Source organism: Sturnus vulgaris, chromosome 5 (genome assembly GCF_052056855.1).
Source record: "Sturnus vulgaris isolate bStuVul1 chromosome 5, bStuVul1.hap1, whole genome shotgun sequence".
Classification (NCBI taxonomy): Eukaryota; Metazoa; Chordata; class Aves; order Passeriformes; family Sturnidae; genus Sturnus; species Sturnus vulgaris.
Window position 1 is genome coordinate 18,163,202 of NC_142247.1, and position 21,408 is coordinate 18,184,609.

At 35.5% G+C, this 21,408-nt stretch overlaps 1 protein-coding gene across 7 annotated transcripts in view; it reads left to right on the forward strand.

The window, feature by feature from the left end:
* Positions 1–21,408, forward strand: part of NAV3 (neuron navigator 3) — a 510,531-nt gene that overhangs the window by 286,769 nt on the left and 202,354 nt on the right. The gene's annotated exons all lie outside the window — the stretch shown is intronic.

Genomic DNA, 21,408 nt, shown 5'->3' on the forward strand with positions numbered 1-21,408 from the left:
TTTATACCTTTCAAGTCTAAGTGAAGTTAATGACAGGTTCTCATCAGCACAGTTGCAAATCAAAAAGGCAAGTACTGAAGGTTAAAAAATTTTCTGAAGAGCTATCCTTGAAAATTTGTTCATATTATTGTAGATTGGTCAGTTCCTCTTTGAGAAAGTTACCTAATATTAGGTAAAAGGTTTTATAAATGTCAGTTTAGGAAATTCCCTGGAAATTACTGAAACAGTGTTGCCAATTTTGCTTTTAACTCCCAGATCCTACTGGATGTCTAGTGTGTAGTCAAAGTTATGAAGAAAGAGCAAAATTATTTCATTTGCAAAATTTAGATGGTGGTGTTTTCAGTAAAATTTATTTCAAATGTACATGTTGGCCAAATAGTATTATAATCAGCCTATGACCTACACATCTCCCAAAGGCTAACTCCCATCCACATATTACTTTGAATATTTCCTGAAGTCATGTGCAATGCATAAGGCATTAGTGCTTTTCCACCTGCATTTTCTGGATAATGATTAGAGTCTCTCCAGTCCTGCTTTTGCAAACACTCAAGTGTGGCTGTTATTCTCCTTTTGACTTCTCTTACAGTCAGTCTTGAGCTAGCACAAGTATTGGAGTAGTCATGTAGATAAATAGATCAGAATTCATAGACTTTTACCAGAAGTTAAATAAAAAGAATGACTTAATCTGGATCTGTTTTTTAGTACTGTTCACAGACTCTTGGAACAGGAGATGAAGGGAGGAGTAAGCAGTGGGTGTAGGAAGTGGATAGGACTTTTGAAGCAGTTGTCAGTTTCTATCAATTTAAAACATTCCTTAGACTAAGACTCAGTAGCCTCTGATTAAAAATAAAAGCACCTAAGATAAATAGGGGAGGCTTTTTAAAATTTGTATTTGTCTTTGATGGATAGGAAACTCTATTTGAAAGTACCGTGGGTGGACTTAAAATCAGTCTAGTGTTATTTCCTAAATTTAGCTAGAATCATTGGAAGATCATCTGAACCTGAATATTCTTGGTTTGAAAACTAAGCGTTAGATTTATACAAAATAAAGCCATGGAACTTGGAAGTTGCATGTAAGAAATAAATAAGAAACAAATTCTACAGATGACGCAGGATACTGAGTATTTCAAGCTTTTTATAAAATGGCTGCCAGATGAAATTACAGCTTTAAAATATCTGGAGTTATCTTTATCTAGAACTACATGACCAAAACCACCTTTGTATGATTTTTCCTGAGAGGGCAGGAATTTTATATATTTCTATATAAAAAAATCCTTTTTTAAATGTTTAATTTTTTTTCCCCTATTACAACAAACTGTAGTTGAACCTGTGCTAGGTGTTAGGAGTTAAGAATAAAGTTTTCTGTGGACCAGACATATTTAAACTAGCATTCATAAAGTTTTGATACAGTTTTGTACATATATATAGATTTCTACTAAGATCTGTAAAGAAAGAAGGAATGTTAAGTCCTGTTTTAAATAAGAACCATTATGATGCTTCAAAGGAGAAACACACGTAATTGGAAGAAAGGAAACATTTAGTTGACTGAAAATTTCTTTTAAATTAGTGCCTAACCATGAAAAACAGGTATATACATATATGTGTTTTGGAAACATGAAGGGAGTTATTTCTGATCATTAAGAGCAAGTCAGCTATTTCCTTAGCTAATCAAATTTATATCTCTTCTTTATTATTCTCTTTATGGGAGTTACTAAACAGATTTATGAAACAAGTAATCCTTTTGAATTTTTATTGCTAAATCAAGATGACATATTTCAAAGACAATACTATTATTATTATAATAATAATTATTATTATTATTATTCTATTTTAGTATTGTCTGACAAGAGGTCAGCTTGCTTTCTTCTGCTCTACCCTAGGTTTCTCTTTTAATTGTCCCTATAATGAATTGCTGAAGACACCAGCTTCTTTCAGTTTGTCTTTCACTCCATACTTCTTTGCCCCCTTAAGATCCACTGTTGCATCTGAAATATTCTCTGGCTGCATTCTTTATTACGTCTCCTCCATTGTTTGCATTCCTTTTGTCTTGTCACACCTTTCTCCTTCACCTTCATGGTGTGCCTAAATGTGGAAGAAAAACGGAGGGGTGTTGATGGGATGTTTGAGGTGAAAAGGGTATTTTTGAATCTGTAAGAGCTTTTTTATTTCCCCAGCATGTCAGTCATAGGAGGAGAATCATATCATCTTGGAAATAATTTTAGAAATACAAGAGAGACAGAGAGAGTACTGTGAACTTTGGCTTGTTCAGATTTTTCCTCTTTGAGTTAATTTGGAGAGTGGACTTGTGAGTTGGCACATACTTTGTGTCCTTTTCCTCGAAATAATTGAACCATTCTATTACACTCTTCATCACTGACAGTAGCTGCGTAATAAATACCTTATGCAAGAAAACATTTTTCACTTAAACATGTAACTCCTATGAGGATAAAAGAGTTCTGAACCACCAAATACTAATTATGGTCTTTAATGCTCATAAAAATATAAAGAATATGCACTATGAAGAGGAAATATCATTAAATTATGTATCAACATAATTTTTGAATTCATATGTGTGTTTAGACTGTGGTAAAAATAATGCAAAAGTCGTATGTGGGGTTTGGACATAGAATGTGGTTACTCTATTTTGTTACAGCTGTGATTAGAAGTTATGGAAGGGAGAGAAGAAAAGGCTTGAAAAGGAGCAGAATAAATGAGAAAGTCTGTAAAATGCAGAACTCTTTTTCCAGGAGGTGAAAGATACACTATGGAAGGAGAATTAATCCCATTCAGTGGCCAGACAAAGAGAGGCATTGGAAAAAGAAGACATCTGTTGATGAAGTAGAACATAGATTGGCAAGAGATGAAGTGGGATAACTGAAGGAAAACTTTTTAAACATCTCAGAGGAACATATTTTAAATGATATTTTGGAATGGAACAGACTGAGGATTGCAATGAATTTTGATCTGAATATAGAAAGATGATGCCAAATTAGGAAAAAAGATAACATTCCATGGTGGAATTTAATATTAAGGAATGAATTTATTCTAGACGAACAGGGGAAAAGAGTATATAGTTTTTTTCAAATGTAGGCATGTGGTTGTGAAAGTGAAAACTGAATAAGATTCTGGTTGTAAGATAAAGATCCATGCTCTGAGCCCCAGACAGAAGACATTTGAAGGATGTCCTTTAATAGAAGTTCTGACTAACAGTGGCAAAATTTCTAGCTGCTGGGACAATGATTCTTGATACATTAATCCAATATGATCTGATCCATCTTGACATGAGGGAGGTGGAAACAAGGAGTGTGTTTACAACCTCTTTGAGATTATAATCTTGTAAATAAAGGACTTGATTTTAAGAGCAGTCTTTAAAATAGTCTAGAGGTAGAAACAAAGAACACAGTAGCTAAAGATAAAAGGTACTACATTAACAGTGAGACCACAAATTCACAAATTGGATCAAACCGCAAGGATTTAGGAAAACGAATCAAACAATTTTACCTTGCTTTCTAGCCAGTGGCAGGCACACTTTAGTTTTTCCTCAAAGATGTAGCTAAGTGAAAAATTCTGTAAGTCTGGGTGCCTCAGAGAGGCTCCTTGTGGTCAAACTGAAAACCTATGTCCTTGATTTATTCATGGGGCTTTCAGGGATTTGCTAGTCCCCAGAAGGTTTCAGTTCTTTGAGTAAACTCCAAATACCTCTTGTTTTTCTTTCAAGATATTGCAGAAGGAGGACGTGTTTACTTTGTGCTTAACAGTTGAATATTGTACCTAAATTTTATACCCACAGCAAGAAACAGTAGACATGAATTTTAGGCTTTTTTCAGTCTGAATTCACAGGCCCCCATTTCCTTGAAGAGTGGCCTACCCACGTTGGTTTTACTGGGAGAATCCATCAGTGGTTCTGTTGAAATGCATTGGAGCCAGAAGCAGAGCTTATTGGGAACTTCCTTCTGACACCACTCAAAAAAAGAAATTCTGTTTCTATTCTGTAAGTGAATAATTCTTTTTGATAGCATCAGCCGGTAGGATCAAGTTTGAGGTAAATGGAAAGTTATTCGAGTATTTGATGAGAAGGTTTACAAAAGGAAGAGACAAGTCTCCCTCCAGGCTGCACCTATGGCCTGAGCAATGAGAGTGAGGTGGCTGCTGCAACTTGCAGAGCACAGACCACACAGCTTATAGCTCCTTCTCACCACAGGGAACTATTCAAAGTATAGCTGGTGATTAATTGAAAGGTAAAGAAAACCCATTGCCTTTATATTTGCTCCCTACAATATGTAGAAAGGAAATCAGTTTATTTGAATTTCGGTGTGACATGATCCTCAGGTTCCTATTACTTTATTTCTACAGAGGATGAAACATGTTCCTGTGGACTGAATATATTAAATAGGTGCCCAGTATAATGTGTCTATGCATAAATGGACAAATAGGTGCCTGAAAGCCAGATACATGAAATAACAGGACAAGGGCCCTTAAATACTGCTCCTTGTGAAAGCTGGCTTTGCACAGTAAAAGTGAAGAGGCAGACCACCAACGAACAACTCAATTTATAGATTTATAGGAAACATTACTTCTGCTGGATTAGATGATGTGACAGTTTTTATAATACTCTAAACTTTTTAAGAAAATATAGAAAGGAACCACTTTCTTTGTGAGAACAGAAATTTCCATAACCAATCCCTTAGTTTTCTGTTTTATTTTCCAAAAGGGCAAAATGGATTTAATATTAGAAATATGTTCTCTCTGGATCCAATTTCAATCTCAGCCACACTCTCTAAATAAGAATCTATAATCCAACTGACCGCTCTTACAAAGTTCCCTCTAATATATCTGTAAATGAAAATATGTGTGCTAGAACAGACTGCATAAGTTTAACTAAATTGGCTTGAAACACACATATTTTAGCTAAGTGAGTGCAGGATTTTGTGCAGACAATGTCTATATCACCTGCCTGTGTGCTCTGTTTTAGTTAGGAAATAAAGGAATGGAATGTCTGTGGGGGGAGAAGAAAATTCAGTTATAATCAGTTATTAAAGGTTTATGTTGTTTTTTTTCAATGCAAGCCACATTATGGAGGGAACTACCAGTTTTCAATTGGTTAGTATGAAGGTTACTGTAAATCTGCAAACTTTCTAACTGATTTTTGAAAAAACACATCATTTCTTGCTGAGAAATATTTTTCCACATTAATAGGGGGAATAAAAAGAAATATCCATTGAGATAAACAGAAAATAATATTTGAATGTTTAACACCATAATTTAGAGCATTTCAAGAAAAAAGAAAAAACAATAAAATCTGCTCTTTATTATACATAATTTTCAATGAGTCAAAAAAGAGTAGCACAAGCACATCCAAAGAATAGAATTTGTCTCATGGGACGTAAGACAAAGAAGTGACTTGAGAAATAAAAACTCTATATAAACATCATCATCATTATTACAACACCACATGTTTGAATTTTAGAGGTTGTCTGAAATTACTAAAAACTAAACAGCAACTAAAAACTATTGCTATTCAATAGCAGGCACCTTACAGGGTTATCTGCACATTTACATGAGGCATATATTTTAAATTTAATTCTTCCAGGTTATATGTCATTTGCCTTTGAAGTATTGGTGTGGTTTTGTTGTTTGTTTTTATTTCATATAAATTATGCATTATAATTATATTTCACTTATAAGTTTTACAATAAATTCTTATTTAAATGTTCAAAATTTAGATTTGCTTAAAAGGGTGAATTTGCCCATGAAGTGCTGTCATGGCAGAATCAAAAGAATGGTAAAATGCTTTTAGTGCCATATCTTTGTAATTCATGTTGCACCTGTGCGATTTCTGACAAAGAAGGAGCTGCTGTGTCTGGTTGTGCTTTACAACACCATAAATAACCTCGTGTCCACAGTGTTGATAATTACCAAACTCTGGGGAAGTGGTGTAAGAGCTGTCGGCAGAACTGCATTTCCTTCCACCACCTGCAAATGCACAACACAAGAGAACTGAAATGAAATAAATAGCTGTTCTTTTCTCTGCTTTATTAGTGGATCCTCTAGCAGAAATCTCCATGGCAGTTCAAAGTATTGGAGACAGGAAGAGAGGAAGGTGTCATGAGCTCTGATAACTTGAAAAAGTTCAGAAAAAGGGTCATGTGAGTAGGAGGACTGTTGAATAAAATCCTGCAATATGTTTTTGTGGCCCTAAGGGGAAATTATCATAGTTCATCTTCCTAGAAAAAGACTGGATACTTCAGAGTAATGTTTGGTAACTAAGTACTCTGCGTGGCTGTCATTAACTTCTGGTAACAAAAAAAATCAGATTATAAAGAATTACACTGTACAATTCTTGTGAAAGTCAATAGTCTTCTACTTTAAAAATACAGATGCATCTGTTTAAATGAACTTTCAATAGAAATGCAAAACTGGAGTTTTCCATTAGTCTATGTGAAGTTTAGTAATCTTTTGATTTTCCCACTGTAATGCAACAGTTAGTCCTGCTCTACAATAAATCCTGGATTCCTTTTAACTGTAAATATATGTGAATATTGCGTGCACAAATTTAGAATTTCAGACTTATCAAGCAATATTAAAATTACCTTATTCTGAAAACAACAAAAAGTGAAATTAATATTTAAAAGTTATAAAGAAAACTCACTAGTCACGAATACATATCTTCAGCATTCTGTGTTTTATTCTAATTGGATTATGCATTTCATAAAACATAGATCAAATATGAAATATATGAAATATAAATATTATATAGTCCTTCAATGAAAGTATGGTAATTAATTCTCAGGGTTATACCTATATATTGGACGAAATTCTTACTGAACCAAAGTTGTACAACTTTGATTTTCTGTCCATTTCAGTGCCCAGCAGATCTCAGCATCAATCCTCATCTTGGCTGCATGCACTGAAATCCTGAATATTTTTATTTTACAAGTCAAGCATACAGAGCTGGCAACACCTAGCATTTCTTTCATTTCCTCTCATAACTTATAGTGCTATAGTCCCATTCATCAGGCTAACCTTTATTTTCTGAGACTTGTGTCAATGCATCTCACTCCACATTTTAAGTCATAGTTGATAGTGACTAGTGGAAGGGAGTAGGTTTCTACTGATGATTCAGAATTAAAAAAAAAAAATGATAGGTCAGTGAATACTCCTACATGATTCATAATGTTCTTTCAGGATTTCAAGAGTGCTTGCCACACTTGAAAGGAAGATCAGAGGCTTGGAATGGAAAAGACTTTGAATATTCATTTCAAAGATACTGGAACAGAGATAGCAAATAACAACCACAAGTCTCTAAATGCAGTCTTTCTTTCACAGAGCTCTCTCTCTGCTAATAACCCTCTGGTTTGAAAAAGTGTTTGAACTTTGGATGCCTAATGGAATGCCCCTACTTGGACCACACCTGTTGTTAATATTTTGCTGGAAACAGACAACATTAATGAGAATTTATGTCCAATCTCTATTCTTCAAGAATAATTGTTCCTGTTTTTTCAAAGAATACTTTTTCTGCTCTTCATGCCTACTCTCTTTCTTTATCAGTGTGAGGGATAAACACTGGCCAGCTCTGGTGGCACGACTGCAGGAAACACAGACCCCAGTGTAGATCACTTCCATTTCTCCCTGTTTTGAGTCTGAGCTGCATGTGCTATTTAACATAATATTCACCAAAGCCAAGGCTGGGAGGAATGCAGCATGGCTGTTTAAAATGTCCATTACATCTGGGGACAGTTTTATTCTTTAGCTGGTTTGTAGAGCAAAAATGCATTGGTTTGGCCTTGCCTCAGATCAAGCATGCTTTTTTTTAATTCATTATTATGGCATAGTATTGCAAATAATATAGGAAAAATAATTTGTCCAATCAAATAAACAAAAAAATTCTGAAGAATGTTTGTACTGTTAAAAAACTTTGCAAAACCTCTTTCTTTGAGGAAATAAAAATGCTGTGTCCAAGCCAAAATATCTGGTGTTATCCTGATGCGTATTGAACCACTATATTTTTTTCTTCAAGTAATAATTTAATTTATCGTGGTAATTTAAATTATTAGCATATAAGGAATTTTGAAACCTAGACACCATTTGCTGGCTTTTTGCAGTTAGACCTGTACTTTATTCTCTTGCAGAGGAAATGCATGAAAATAAAGGTAGCCCCTAGAAATGCATTGGAAGGACAGTTCATAAAACTTTGGCTGGGCCACTGCACAGTGGAGAAGTTGATCCTAGGCAAAAGTTATAGATCTTATTCACACTGAAAATAAGTTGATTATTTGTAGAGTCCTGCTAGATAATTATTCAAATGAGAAAACATTTCAAAGTGCTAACATCTGCCAAAAAAATTTGCAGTTCAAATTGCAGTTATGAGTATGCAGCCAAAATTGGGAAGTAATGCTGAAGTTCTCTGTGAGTGATGAGAAAAGAATTTAAAAAAAGACATTAGAAAGACTAAGAGGACAAGATTTGGGGTTTTAAATTTTTTATGCCATTTGAGTAAAATTTTTGTTTTAATTAAAAGGGTAGGTGAATTGGAGTAAAGAAATTGTGTTCATTAACTCTATGCCATTCTTAGTGCACTGTGCTCTGAACTGGATGAAAAGTTCCCAAGAATTTTTTTATACATCTTATATGAAAAAGTGGGTTATCCAAGAAATATTTCATTGAAATTTTATCTTAATCTCTCCCTTAAGTAAGATTTTAATTCATTTCTGAAACTGAATGCATAATCAAGACTCATCAGTACATCCATGGGCTGATTTGTCTTGAAAAATCAGCTAAAAGAGAAAATTGAAAGTGTACACAAAAAAAGAGCAGTAAAGTCATATTCTTAGTGAACATGAGGAAAGATCCTTCAGTTTGCTCTCAGTAAAACACCTTGATTGGTAGATTTTGTCATGCCAAGAATTGTTTTCACAGAAGATGGAAAGGCTTGTTAGGCTAGAAGAAATAAAATATGTGTCTTCAGCAGGGTGATTGAAAACTTTCAGCCTAACATCTTTTGATACCTCAGCCTTCAGTATCTTAAATTTACCAGATGTCTCTCAGTGTAATGTTAGATCCCACATGAACATGACTTCTGTCTCTGGAGCAAGCCCAGCCTGTCCAACTCTCCTGCCTGAGATGAGTCAAAGTTTAAAAGCTGATCAGAAGAGCCTCTGTCCTGCCCCAAGAAGGTATTCCCACCAGTCAAAAGCTCTTAAACACACATTTTCCAATTTTAATGCAAGTGGATTCACCACTTTTGGTGAGGGTTGTTTTAAATAAAAAGGTGTGAAATCTGGCACTCATCCTTTTGTAAGAGTCTGATGATTACAGATACCTGAGAGCAAGAGTCTGAGGTTTTGAATTCTGCTTGGGGAGTCAACTCCACCTTTCCTACTTCATGCAGGAGAGCTGAAATCACTTCACTATGGACAAATGTAGCATGATCTATTGTTTTTAATTACTTCACTGCCAATAATGGAAGTTTTGGGAAGAACATCTCACTGAGTTAGTTTTTTTTTTTGCAGAGGGTGGGCCCTGAATTCCAGTCTTGCTTTAAGGCCTATTTACTTAGTGTCTGTTGAATATACAAGTTAAAGAAATACTGGGAAAATGAACATATAAATAATTTCAACATACCAAGTACAGAAGTAAACACCATCTTTGCCACATCAGATGTGACAAAGAAATGTAAGGCTTACTTAGTTCATGAATCCTGTGAGAAAAATCCTCAAGAAAATGGAGCCTTCTCTGATCCTTTTACCTGAGTCTCAGTCTTTGAACATGCTATGCACTGAAGTATTTCCTTAGGCATTTGTAATTCCAGTATGTGGATCACTTAGACTGGCTTTTGTTGATGCCTATTGTTCCACAAGCACTATATAAGTAGCCTAGATGACTCGGAAAGATTTAGGGATTCTTCTTTGTAGCAAAATGTTTAAAGTTTGTCAATTTAATATCTAATTTCTTGTACGTTTTTCATTTAACATAAATGCTCCGCTTTGTTAGGATGCTCTATGTCCTAGCTTGATCACTTCAAATATGTTCCTTTATGAGATGGCAAATAATTAAATTTCCTTGTATGAATCAGTACATGTTGCTGACTCTATAAAAAATGCTTAGGAGACCAGGAGACACGATGTTCCTGCTTAGTCCAGAAAACTAGGTCATTGACAAACATAAAATACTTTGGTTATTTATTTATATGTGGAAACAGATGTCAGCAGATGTCTGTAGTGGGACATGATGTGGAAAAATAGGTGCAGCAGATTTTCCCTTTGTAACTGTTGAGGTGACTCCCGGAAACTCTGCATCAGTTTCAGCTAGAGGCCACCCATCTTCCCTAATGAGTCAAAAAACTTGTGAGCAGAACAGCCTGGGCTGTTCTAACAGAGCATTTTATTTGCTAATGAGTCTTTAGCATCATACTCTCTTTTCTCCTCACGCCAATTTATCAGGGTTGAATTTAGTTGCTGTGACCACTGAGGGGGAAAAAAAGGGATAATTTGATGCCTAGTGTTCTTGGTTATATCAACTAATGCATATTAATAACTTCATGCTTCTGTAATCAAGCTAATAGTGACCTTAGACCCTGCTAAGTATGGCAAAAGCCAACTAAAACAGAGCTCTAATAATTTTGTAGACAAAGTGGAGTTTTCACATAATGTAGGAAATCCATTTGGTGTCTATCTGTTTTGATGAATTTTGCTGAAGAATGAGAGAGAGCACAGTATTTCCCATAAGAATGTTTAGCTGAGTTTTCTTGCAACCTCTTTTTTTTTTAAAAGAGCATTAAGGATTCTTACATGATGTAAAGACAGTGACAAGCTCATGAAAAATATAATGTTCTTTGTTCTAAAAGCCTCAAAAAAGAAAATGCAGTTTACTTAAATCTTACTTATCACATACTTTATACCATTGTTTCAAGTTATATCTTCTGTACCAGTGAAACCTTATTATGTCTTTCTGGAATGAAATTTAGTTCTCCCTAAATACAGTCAAGAGACCATAGCCAACCAAAAGCCATTGGTGATACAAGGTTCATAAGAGAAGTGGGAAGAGTCCACTAAACTCAGGAGATCTGTGTCCCTGCAGAAGCTTCCAAATCACCCCTTTAGGAACATCTCTGCTATTCTAATCATATTTCTGAAGATAGCATTCATTTGTACATCTACTGTACATACATCCATTCATTTTTGTCTGCAGATCAAAGTGTTAAATCAGCACAAAAAGGCATACCGTTGGATTTCTACAGCCTCTTCGTTCCCAGTCAAAAAAGCTTATGCAAAAGTGTCTTAAACTTTTTAGGTTTAAAGTCATACACCATTTATCAGGTATTTGAACTTTACTGACTTACCTCAGTTTAATGCTTTCTTATTTGTCTGATGTTTTAAATTATCTTCCTGTTTGAAGAAGATTCTCAGAAATCATGTTAAGAAAAAGCTTTCCAAAACATATCTGAAAGAGAAAAGAAAAAGCTAAAAAAAGGAAAATTAGAAACTAAAATTAGGAATTTAAATGGATTTAGTGAGAAACAGTAACTAATATGAACATTGTAGAGACTTTTACTTGTAGGAGGCTGTGATTTAGTTGAAGTCCAGATCAGTCAGCTAGCTGTGTAGGATAAGTGTGTGGTCTTGCATGTGAACAGATGTTGATATTTCAGAAGTCTACACTGCAACTGCAACTAATTAATACCATGCTGGAGAACACATCGAGGAGGCCAGTGACTGAGATAATTTGGAGACTAAACTGTCCTCTGACCCAAGAGATGACTGCCTGTGGCAGCTGACATAGTCATCATTGAGAAACTTGCTATCATCTGTATCATATACATGCTCTGAGTAAACAGAGATATTACACATTTTTAGATTCCAGAGGCCTTTAATGGTTGTTAAATTGTATAAAATAGGGTATGTAAAAATGTTAGACTCCAGTGTCCTTGTCTTGTTTTCATACAACAGTATTGATGTTAATGATTTGCATAGTTAAAGTAGTACTGCCAGATCTTGTAAAGCCAATTAATTATAAATACTTATTTGTAATGATGGTAATAAAAGTCCCATGGAGACTTTACTTGAATTTAAATCTACATTACTTTTTCAAACCCCATATGAGTATAGAGAGGTGGAAACTGCAGCACCTTAATAGAGATCCCTTTGTGTCTAGAGACATTAAATGCTATTATAAGGCTGGAATACCTGCTCTTTCAGGGAAAAGCTTACAGTCTTGTGGAAGATTTCAATGTGGAGAAATTAAGGTGCTTGACTAAATCATTTGTGTACAGTTCCACACAGTTACTTCCAAATTTTGGACCAATTTCAAAAAGCAATAGATGTATAGGGTACCACACAGATAGTAGTTAATTTTCCTGCCACTGTATTAAATTTCAGCTTGCTCATTGGAATCTGAGGTAATTTGTGACATTTTCAAGATTGTTAGGAGGTCTACATCAATTTTGTGTTTGTTCAGAGAGATGCTGGCTGCCAGTGGCAAGCAGATGTGTGACAGAAGAGGAGCTGAGTTTCTGTGTTAGATCAGAAGTTACAGGCTTCTCCCCACTTGGACCATTGACAGTCTTAAGCAAAAATGATTAATAATTGCCTGTCTCAGAGCTGTCAGAATAAGGTATGTAATTCTAAATGCTGTAAGACAGCAGATGTATGCATGCATAAAGTAAATGTGGAAGATTTTTAGAAACAGGACTATAAAGTGACTTTCTGAAATCTTCTTGAACAATCCTAGTTTTGACGACAGGATTTTCCAACCACTTTGGAAAATTTTGGTCATCACATGTAAATGATATTAAAAAAACTCTAAAGTTACTATCTCTAACATTATTGGATTTGATCTATAAATATGCAAACCCTTATTTCCTCCTACTTGAAATGTTTATTCAGTCATGACAGTAATGAGACACAATAGGGCCTCCAGTCTCTCCTTTTGCCCATTGGAAGTGTGTTTCTTAGCATATTAATTTTTTTTTACAGTTTGGAGAAAAATTGTTTACCTCTGTGTAAAAATATTTTGCCCTTTCACATAGATAGTGACTAAAGATACATGTAAATACTGAAAAGAAATAAATTTAAAGTACAGTCTGAGTCCAGGACTTCCATTGGTGACCCAACCTGAGGTCCTTGTGTAAAGCCCTAACGATTTGTGCAGGGCTGGCTGGTCACCAGCAGTGACTTCTGGGTTCTCTGACAAAGTACTTCAGAAAATAACAAAACCTTTTTAATTCTCTGTAAGTGGGAAAGGAGAAAGTTCTCAAGTGGTGAATTTCTTTGTTAAGACCTGGACCACATTTGCTGTGCAGGACCATTTTAAAATACTGCTAGAAATACTTTCTTGCCAAACAAGAGAAACTGGGACAGACATGAATGGACAATCTTATCTTTAAACATTGCTTTTGTAGCACCATTTTCTTTACCCATTTAAGTTGTCAGAAAGAGCAGAGAACCATAACCACAGGAATCCTCTTGCAATTCTTTGATGTAAATCATGACAGTAAAAGCACTTTAAGATGTAATATGCACAAAAACATTACCTTTTCTCAGTGTTTAAAGGTTCAACCAAATTATAAAATGGATTTAGCTATCCAGTGCAGGTGGGTGCTTACAGTTGTTATTTCTATTGTAAGCTATCAGGAAGTCAGAAGCCTACAGCTTTCACAGATGCCTAAAACTCCTTTTTTAAAGTGTGCATAGAAAGATGAAGTCAATTTTAGTAGATCTGTGACCCTGGAGGCTTGTCAAATTGTAAACCTTGGGTGAAATCTGTGCTATAATAAACATATAGACAGAATATTGTATGATATTTAACAGTGCAAAAATAATAGTTTATTTCAAATGGCATTGGTATGCTTTACCAAAAACTGAAAATTATGGACATAAGGGTCCAAGAATGCTGGTTTTATGATAGGTCCATCTCCAAAGCCGTCTAATGGAAAAAATTATTATTTTCAAAACCCTGCAAAATATATTTTGGATTTTCAGATTGCCATTACTACTTCTCATATCAGATTTTATAGCTTTGTTATACAATACATGCTGGGCTGTTTTACTGAAGTTAGATCTGAAACTGTAAGTCTGGGTCAGTGCCATACACCTGGCTTCTGTGCTATTATAATGTGAGCTTTGAGATGGAAACCAGCTGAGTATCGTGTTTTAGGGTATATCACTGTTTACATGGCATATGTTTATTAACTAACTTTTTGGTATTTCTTTCGGAATATCAAATCAAGCTCATGGATCAACAGAAGTCAGTGACTTAAATCAATTGTGTCTTACTCAAAGCTCATTAAAATCCTTGAAAAAATTCTCATTGACTTCAGCATGCTTGGAAATAGTGACATTTAACTAAACATTGAGAAAACTCTACTATGGTGTTTCTGAGACATCTAGATTGTTGCAAGCAGTTATACCTTTCAGTGAAAATTGTTGTTTTGCTTAAAAAAAGAGAGGAGTTTGTTTTGGTTTTTTTAATGCTCTGGGTCACGACAGCATGATAGCTAAAAGGTCCTTAAGATTTGGAAATAACATACTGCAGTTTCTGGGGTTAAGCTACAAAATGGGTTTGATTGTACACAGTTAGTCATCTGTGTTGGGTTACATCCCATCCTTTCCATCAGAGGAGCCAGAGAGAGAACAATTGGGTGGAAAAGATATAAACAAAAGAGTTAGAGATGGCCCTGAGGCATCCCCATTTAATTGGTGTGTGCATTTTGGACACACATAGATGCTGTTCCCTCTTGCTAGCGTGCATTCGTTGTGATGCACTTCACAATATTTACTCAAGTGTGTTGACTACACGTTACCGTGCAAGGATCAGGACAGGAAAGGTAAAATTTTTGTCACTTCCACATGCTAATCTGTCTACAGATGCTTCATTGACTGCTACTGTTAGCTGGTTTTGATTTGACTTTTCTCTCTTCTTAAAAAATGTTAATAACAACATGCGAGCAAAGCAAGCATTGTATCTCTTCACCCTGTTTAACTGGGAAGGTGTGGCCTTAAAATTTACACACAAGTAATAATCACTGTATTGTGAAAGCCTATATTTAAGTATGTGCCAATGAAGATTAGGCACATGTATAAGTCTAGCTATTTAAATCTTATTCACAGGATTCTTTGCTACTTACAGTGTTTTATACTCTTTGCTGTATTAATACTTATTTTACTAATACATTGATAATACATTATTTGCTATTACATTACTAATGTAATACATTAATAATACCTTACTAATACATTATTTGCTGGTGCTTTTCTGAAAAATCTCTGAAGACATAAGCTTTTATTCACCAGAAGTTTATACTCTGTTGTTGTCTGAAGTTAGGAAGACCAATAGTAAATAAATAACATTGTCCCAAAATACTGTTTAATACTAAAGCTAACAGAAATAATGTTTGTTAATGAAGAGGGCATTTTTCTGCTCCCTCCTCATCTGCTGCCTCCCTTTCTGATCAAGACCACATCTTCTCCTGCCTATGGCCAGCACTGATGCTTGCCACACAGCTGGATTAATTCAGCTTGCCCACTTTTTTGGTAATCATTTCTCTTTGGTTATCAAGCTGGTTTCTGCTGTATTAAATTACATTTGTTCATCAAGGTGGGTGATGGCTATCCAGTTTTGGAGGAGACTCATGGTGGCAATAGGGTTATAGTAGCAGGTGACAGAGATTAATAGAACAAGACATAATTCTGTACCATACCATGCAATGTAAGCCTTGATGTTTCCTCGTGCATCTATGTGGCTTTAATTTCCTACGTGTATTGTTCTTTATTTGATATATTAGCTAAAAAAAATGTGAAGAATTCCATCCATACATCACATATCAGTTTTTGATGTTAGTTGTCTATCTATCTCTTTAGTAATTCTTATTTTCATTTTCTGCTTTTATGTGCATCAATACAGGTATTTAATATTCCATTAATAGTCCATTATGGCAGCACTGAGTTGAATTATCTTTCTAAGAGAAGACAAAGAGAATTTAAAGAAATATCAGTATTTTACTAACTTAAAGTAAGCTTTCAGCTTGATTGAAAAAGTGAAAAGATTAGTGGAGTGTAAGAGTCACCCAGCATGAGCTTATATAGGCAACTTGGAGTACCAAATGTACTGCAGTATTTTTTCACAGGTAGAGTTTGATTATGGTGAAAAACGGTTCACACATAGTAAAATGGTGTTTCTAGGACCCAGTTGAAAAACAACTGAGGTTAGAATATCTGTGAGTAAGCCATTTTCTGCTGGTGTAGGTTTGCTGACCACTTGGAGGTGATACAAAGGGAACTTGTATCTGGAGCTACAGATACTGCTGGAAGCTTAAAATCAGCAAGGAGCCCAGAAGTGCTCCTAAATCAAGTCTGAATTGACAAGTTTCACTGTGACCATAAATAATTTTAAATGTGCTTCCCTTTCCTTTTCCTCCTCTTTGCTCAGCTGATCTTCCCATGCAATGGAGTATTCTTCAAACAAGTGTGTGACTCACAGAATAAGTGTCCTTGTGCTGGTACTTGAGTTCACATTATGGGATTAGTGCACCCAGATATTGCAAATGCAGGCAACTGTAAGAATTCATCTCCTTGTGATGCCTTAAAGTAAGGCCTTAAAGTTGGCAAATGGTTCAATTTGGATTTTTATTTATGTTAAGACACCACACTTGCCTCACATTTCAGAAGAGTTTAAAACATTTCAATTTTCAAATTATTCCATTTTATGAAGTAAATTATGTTCCTTGTCTGAAGTTCCCAGCTTTGTATTTTACTTCTGTAACTTTTCCTTAGGAGCTTATTATATGTTTTTCCATTACTCTATCCCAAGACAGATAATGTGTGGGAAGAGGTTATCAGTTAAGATATTTGTATTTGTAGATCTGTAAAGTGGATTCAGTGTCTCTGGATTTATATATTTTCTTTTCATTTGCTCTCAATTTTTTGATCTGCTTTGAATGTTTTTATTGCATTTGTTTGGGATGTTCTTGAGATATTAACAGAACATAGGGATTCTCTACTTTCACATTTCTTTCTGCATTGTGTTTCTTTCTGTATGAAAACTAGAGAAATGCACAAGTCTTATCTCTGAGCTCATTTGGATAATTTAATGACTAAGTAATTCAACTTTTGAAATTACTAATAAGCAGTTATTTCTGCATTTTAAGACTATGCCAGAGTATTGTTCAGAGAGAATAATCAAGCACAGATTTCTCTAACTTTTTTGTGCAGAATAAAAAGCCATGTCCTTTTGCTCTTCAGATGCTGCATAAAAAGTTTGCTATGTGTCTTTCTATTCCAAAACAGCATTTTTTATCACTTCCTCATGCTTTCCATCTATTATATTCTATGTTTTATGTCCCTCTCCTGCTTCCACATAGCATCTATAGGTGCTGTCACCAAAATACCAATTGAATGCCATACAGGTAACTTAAAACTGCATGTCAAAACTTCCTTGCTAGTCCTTCTTCTTTCCCTTTTGTGTTTTCCCTGAGATAAACATTTGTCATTCTTCTCTTTCTCCCAGGTACTTTTTATAGATCGTAGGATACAGTTATAGTATATTGCACTTTCTAAGGTATACTTTAATTTGTGAGAGAATTTTCTAATGAATATTTAAATATCAGTAGGTATTGGTTGATTTTCATATTATTCTTATAGCAATTAATGATGTACTTGGTGATTGCATGTGAAATTTTTTTGTTTGAGCCAATTTTAAAAATCTTAATGAGCAGTAGAAAGTGTAATGGTTTAGAAAGGAGGACGGTAAAACAGTAACCACAAGACGACTCATTGGTCTTAAATCACCTTAAAATTAAAAATAGTGAATAATGGAACACTGCATGTCCAGTATTCAGTGAGTAATAAATAAAGGAAAGAATATAGGACATTGAGAGTTTTTTCAATTTTCATCACAATTTTACCTGCAATTTTCAATAACGGATCAGTCTGTACATAATATTTTCTTGATAGATTTTCTTCAACAGAGCCCTGTATCTAATGCTGCCCAAAATTATACCCTTACACATATTGTATTTGTGGATATTAAAAAAATGTGTGTGAAGACTGGTTTTACCCTTTCCCTCAAGGACAAGCTTTTAATTACTAACAGAAATTATACAGCTGTTAATATTTTTATTATACAACTGTGGAGAATTACATGGGAGCTGCATTGCTAAAATTGTAACAGCACCCAGTCTTCTTCCGGTTACATCATTGTAAACATGGAGCACAGATTTTAAGAAGTTAGCTTCAGCTGCAAAATCATGTACCTGCAGAATAGAGGTACTCTTATTTAAAAAAATCACAAATGAAGAGTGACATTATGTATGATCTCCCTAAACTAGCTGGCCACAAAAGGACAATGAAAACAAATTTAATTCAGGAAATACACAGTCTCCTTTTTCTGCTGAACAAATAAAGCATTTCATTGACTTCCATGTGGTTTTGTGGTTCCCCTCCCCCTCTTACTTTCACATAAAAAAAGACGGCTTTTATGGAATTTCCGGGTTTATCGCTGTATTTTAAAAAAATGAAAAGCAATTATTACGACGGAAAAGCGTAACAGGAAAACAGATCCGAATACTCTGGGCCTGAGTGTTGGTGGCTCTATTTGAATAAAAACAAACCCCAAACCTTCCTGTGGCCACAGTCTCATGCCTGCTGCTGCTTGAGCATTGTTTAAACTCTGAGGTTACTGTGAGTACTGTAAAACAAATGATGCCAAAAGTGAAATGACAGCATATTTTTCTCTGAAAAAAATTGCTCCCCACTGTTGTTAGAATCTCCCCACCCCTTTTCAGTCAGTTAGTGGCACAGAGTAGCTAGCAGTGCATTAAGATCCTAGCAGGCTTCAAATCAGATAACAAATGGCTTTAGTGACTTCTCCAGTAATGACCAAATTCCTCTAACATATTTACTAGGCTTTTACAAACTGTTATTTTTACCATTTTGTGCTTTCAAGACTTAAAAGTGTATGCTTGCCCAGTTCTGCTTCCTTTTCCAGTCTTCATTCCTTCCCCTTAAGGGAGACTTTTACCCCTTCAGGCCAGTACGTTCATCTGAAGTTCCCATGCAGCCCTTTACATTTTAGTTGCCCATAATATGTTATTTTACTTCTGGTGGTATTTGATGCTCAGGTAATCTATATTCATAGAAAAATCAGAAGTTGTGGTGCCTTTCATATAACCAGAGAACACCTTTTATTATAAATTATATATTATTTTATTATAAATACTTTTGAGAAAGGAGCTTTTCTGAGAAGGCTACTTCACTAAGGCAATTGTTTCATTTATAAGCCTATTTTATAGCTGTTTGAGAAACTTGAAGAAATGCTATTTTTAGAATATGGGTTGTGGTCTGCTACGACTGACAGAAAATTATAACTTGTATTTTGGATGGAAAAAAACCAGACCACCCTACATGTTAAATGCTTAAAACAATTAATAAAATAATCTTGCTGAACTATGGACTATACTTTGGGACTGTGCTACTCCATTTCTGAGTGCTATAATGTCCATGCCAGAGATCCCAAAGCAAAGGGGGGTCCGAGGGCTGGGCTGGGGCCTCCCTGAGCCTGTCCAGCAGCTGCAGGGTGCTTCTGCCACATCTGGCTTTTGATTCAAGGGCTTATTTATTAATGTTCCTCCTTCCAGCCAGCTACTTAGCACATCACACCATTCACAGGCTGTGGATTTTAATTCTATTCCATGTCTTTTTCCAGCAGAGGATTTGTAACTGCGAACAGGTGATACTGCAGTTTAAAGTAGTCAGGTTCTGGAGGTGACACATCTGATCATGCAGGCTCACTGAGGTTCTGCACACAACTGTCCTAGGGTGAGGTGAGGGGTTTCTCAGAGACTTTCTGAAAGACTGGAGTCTCTCACTGACTTCAGAGTTTAGCGATATCCACCCTTTGAAGTAGACTGCAGAAAGGAGACAAGAACTCTGAAATCTTCCTCTTTATTTCCAGGGAGGGGATAGTCCACCTTCCCCATAAAACTTCCAAAGACAAATATAGCTGAAGTTATGTTTCTGAGCATTATAAATTATTAATTTTCATCGTGACTAAGGGACCCAGCATCTAGGGCTCAATGAAATTCAGTGCCAATCTACCAGATATATTAAAATATGTAAGGATGATGGATCATCTCTGTTCATCACAAGGCCTTGTTTATAGCTTTGAAAATTTGAATATATGGGCTAATACTTTTAAGGCAAGTATTTGCTTTAAGCAGAAGTTTTAGAAGAACAACAATCAAATTGTATTTCATTTATTTAAAAGAATGAAAATGAGATGGAGATAGGCACTATGGTGCTGGATACAATACAACAGTCTTAGGACTGTTTCACTTTGAAGCTATGACAACTCTGTTTTGAAGCAGTCTTCAAATTTGGCAAGGGAATGCTGGAGGGTCAGCAAAATGCTTTTCACTCCTTCTATGTGAAAAATCTTTGGAAATTTGAGCAGGATGTGAGCATTGGAAAGTCTCAGTTCACACAAGCTTTCTAAACTTGGAGATTAGAAAATAAACTACCCTTAATTATACTTGTACTGAACACACTGCAGTGCTTGGGCTTGCTTTTCCCAGCAACCAGAGGTCACTGTAACACTGGACATGGGCACTGCCCTGAGCAACAGGATTTATCTTCCTCAGGCCTGGTTGGCATTTGGGGGAAACAGCATCAATGAAAAATAAAGATGTTGTAGTTTAGAGCTCTGTTGAGAAGAGAAACCAAGTTTATGAGAAAGCTGGGGCTAAAGAAATAGGCAAGTGAGAAAAAAAAATGGGGTCTTGAAAGTTGGATGAGAAGTCAGAAGGAGTGCCACCAGTGAGAATTAAGTTATAATGTTGATCTTAGCCCTTTATAGTAGGGCCATACCAGGAGTGGAAAACGAAGCAGTCAAAACTAAGTTTTGGGAACCTTATTTTGGCATAATAAATGTCCTCAGAGCCCATGATATTTGAGTAAATTAAGAAGTTGCTAAGAATCCTTATTATTGAACTGGAGACTGAACAGTAAAAAACAAGAAGGGTGTCTTAGGCAGGAAAGATGCATTAACTATAGCTCCCCATGGTGCCTGGCTATGTCACCTGAGCAGCACAGGACTTGGAAGTCTTCCAGATTGCTGAACTGACACTGCTGATCTGGAAAGTGTCCCTGACCCTGCTCACAGGGGTTTCTCCTCCTCACCTGCCAAGCACAGGACCCTTCTTTATACTGTCAGTGGAGTTTCTCTGCTAAGGTGATAAGAACATTCTGTGTCCACTGAGTTGAAGCCTAGCTAGGCTTTGTAGGATTCTTTTTAGTCATGTTGCTTTTAAGATTTGTGAGGGAAAACAATGCAGTTTAAAAAAAAATCATTGTACAGATAATTTTTCAGAGGCTTCAGGCATAATCTCGACACTATTTCCTAATTACAAACAGTTCTGGT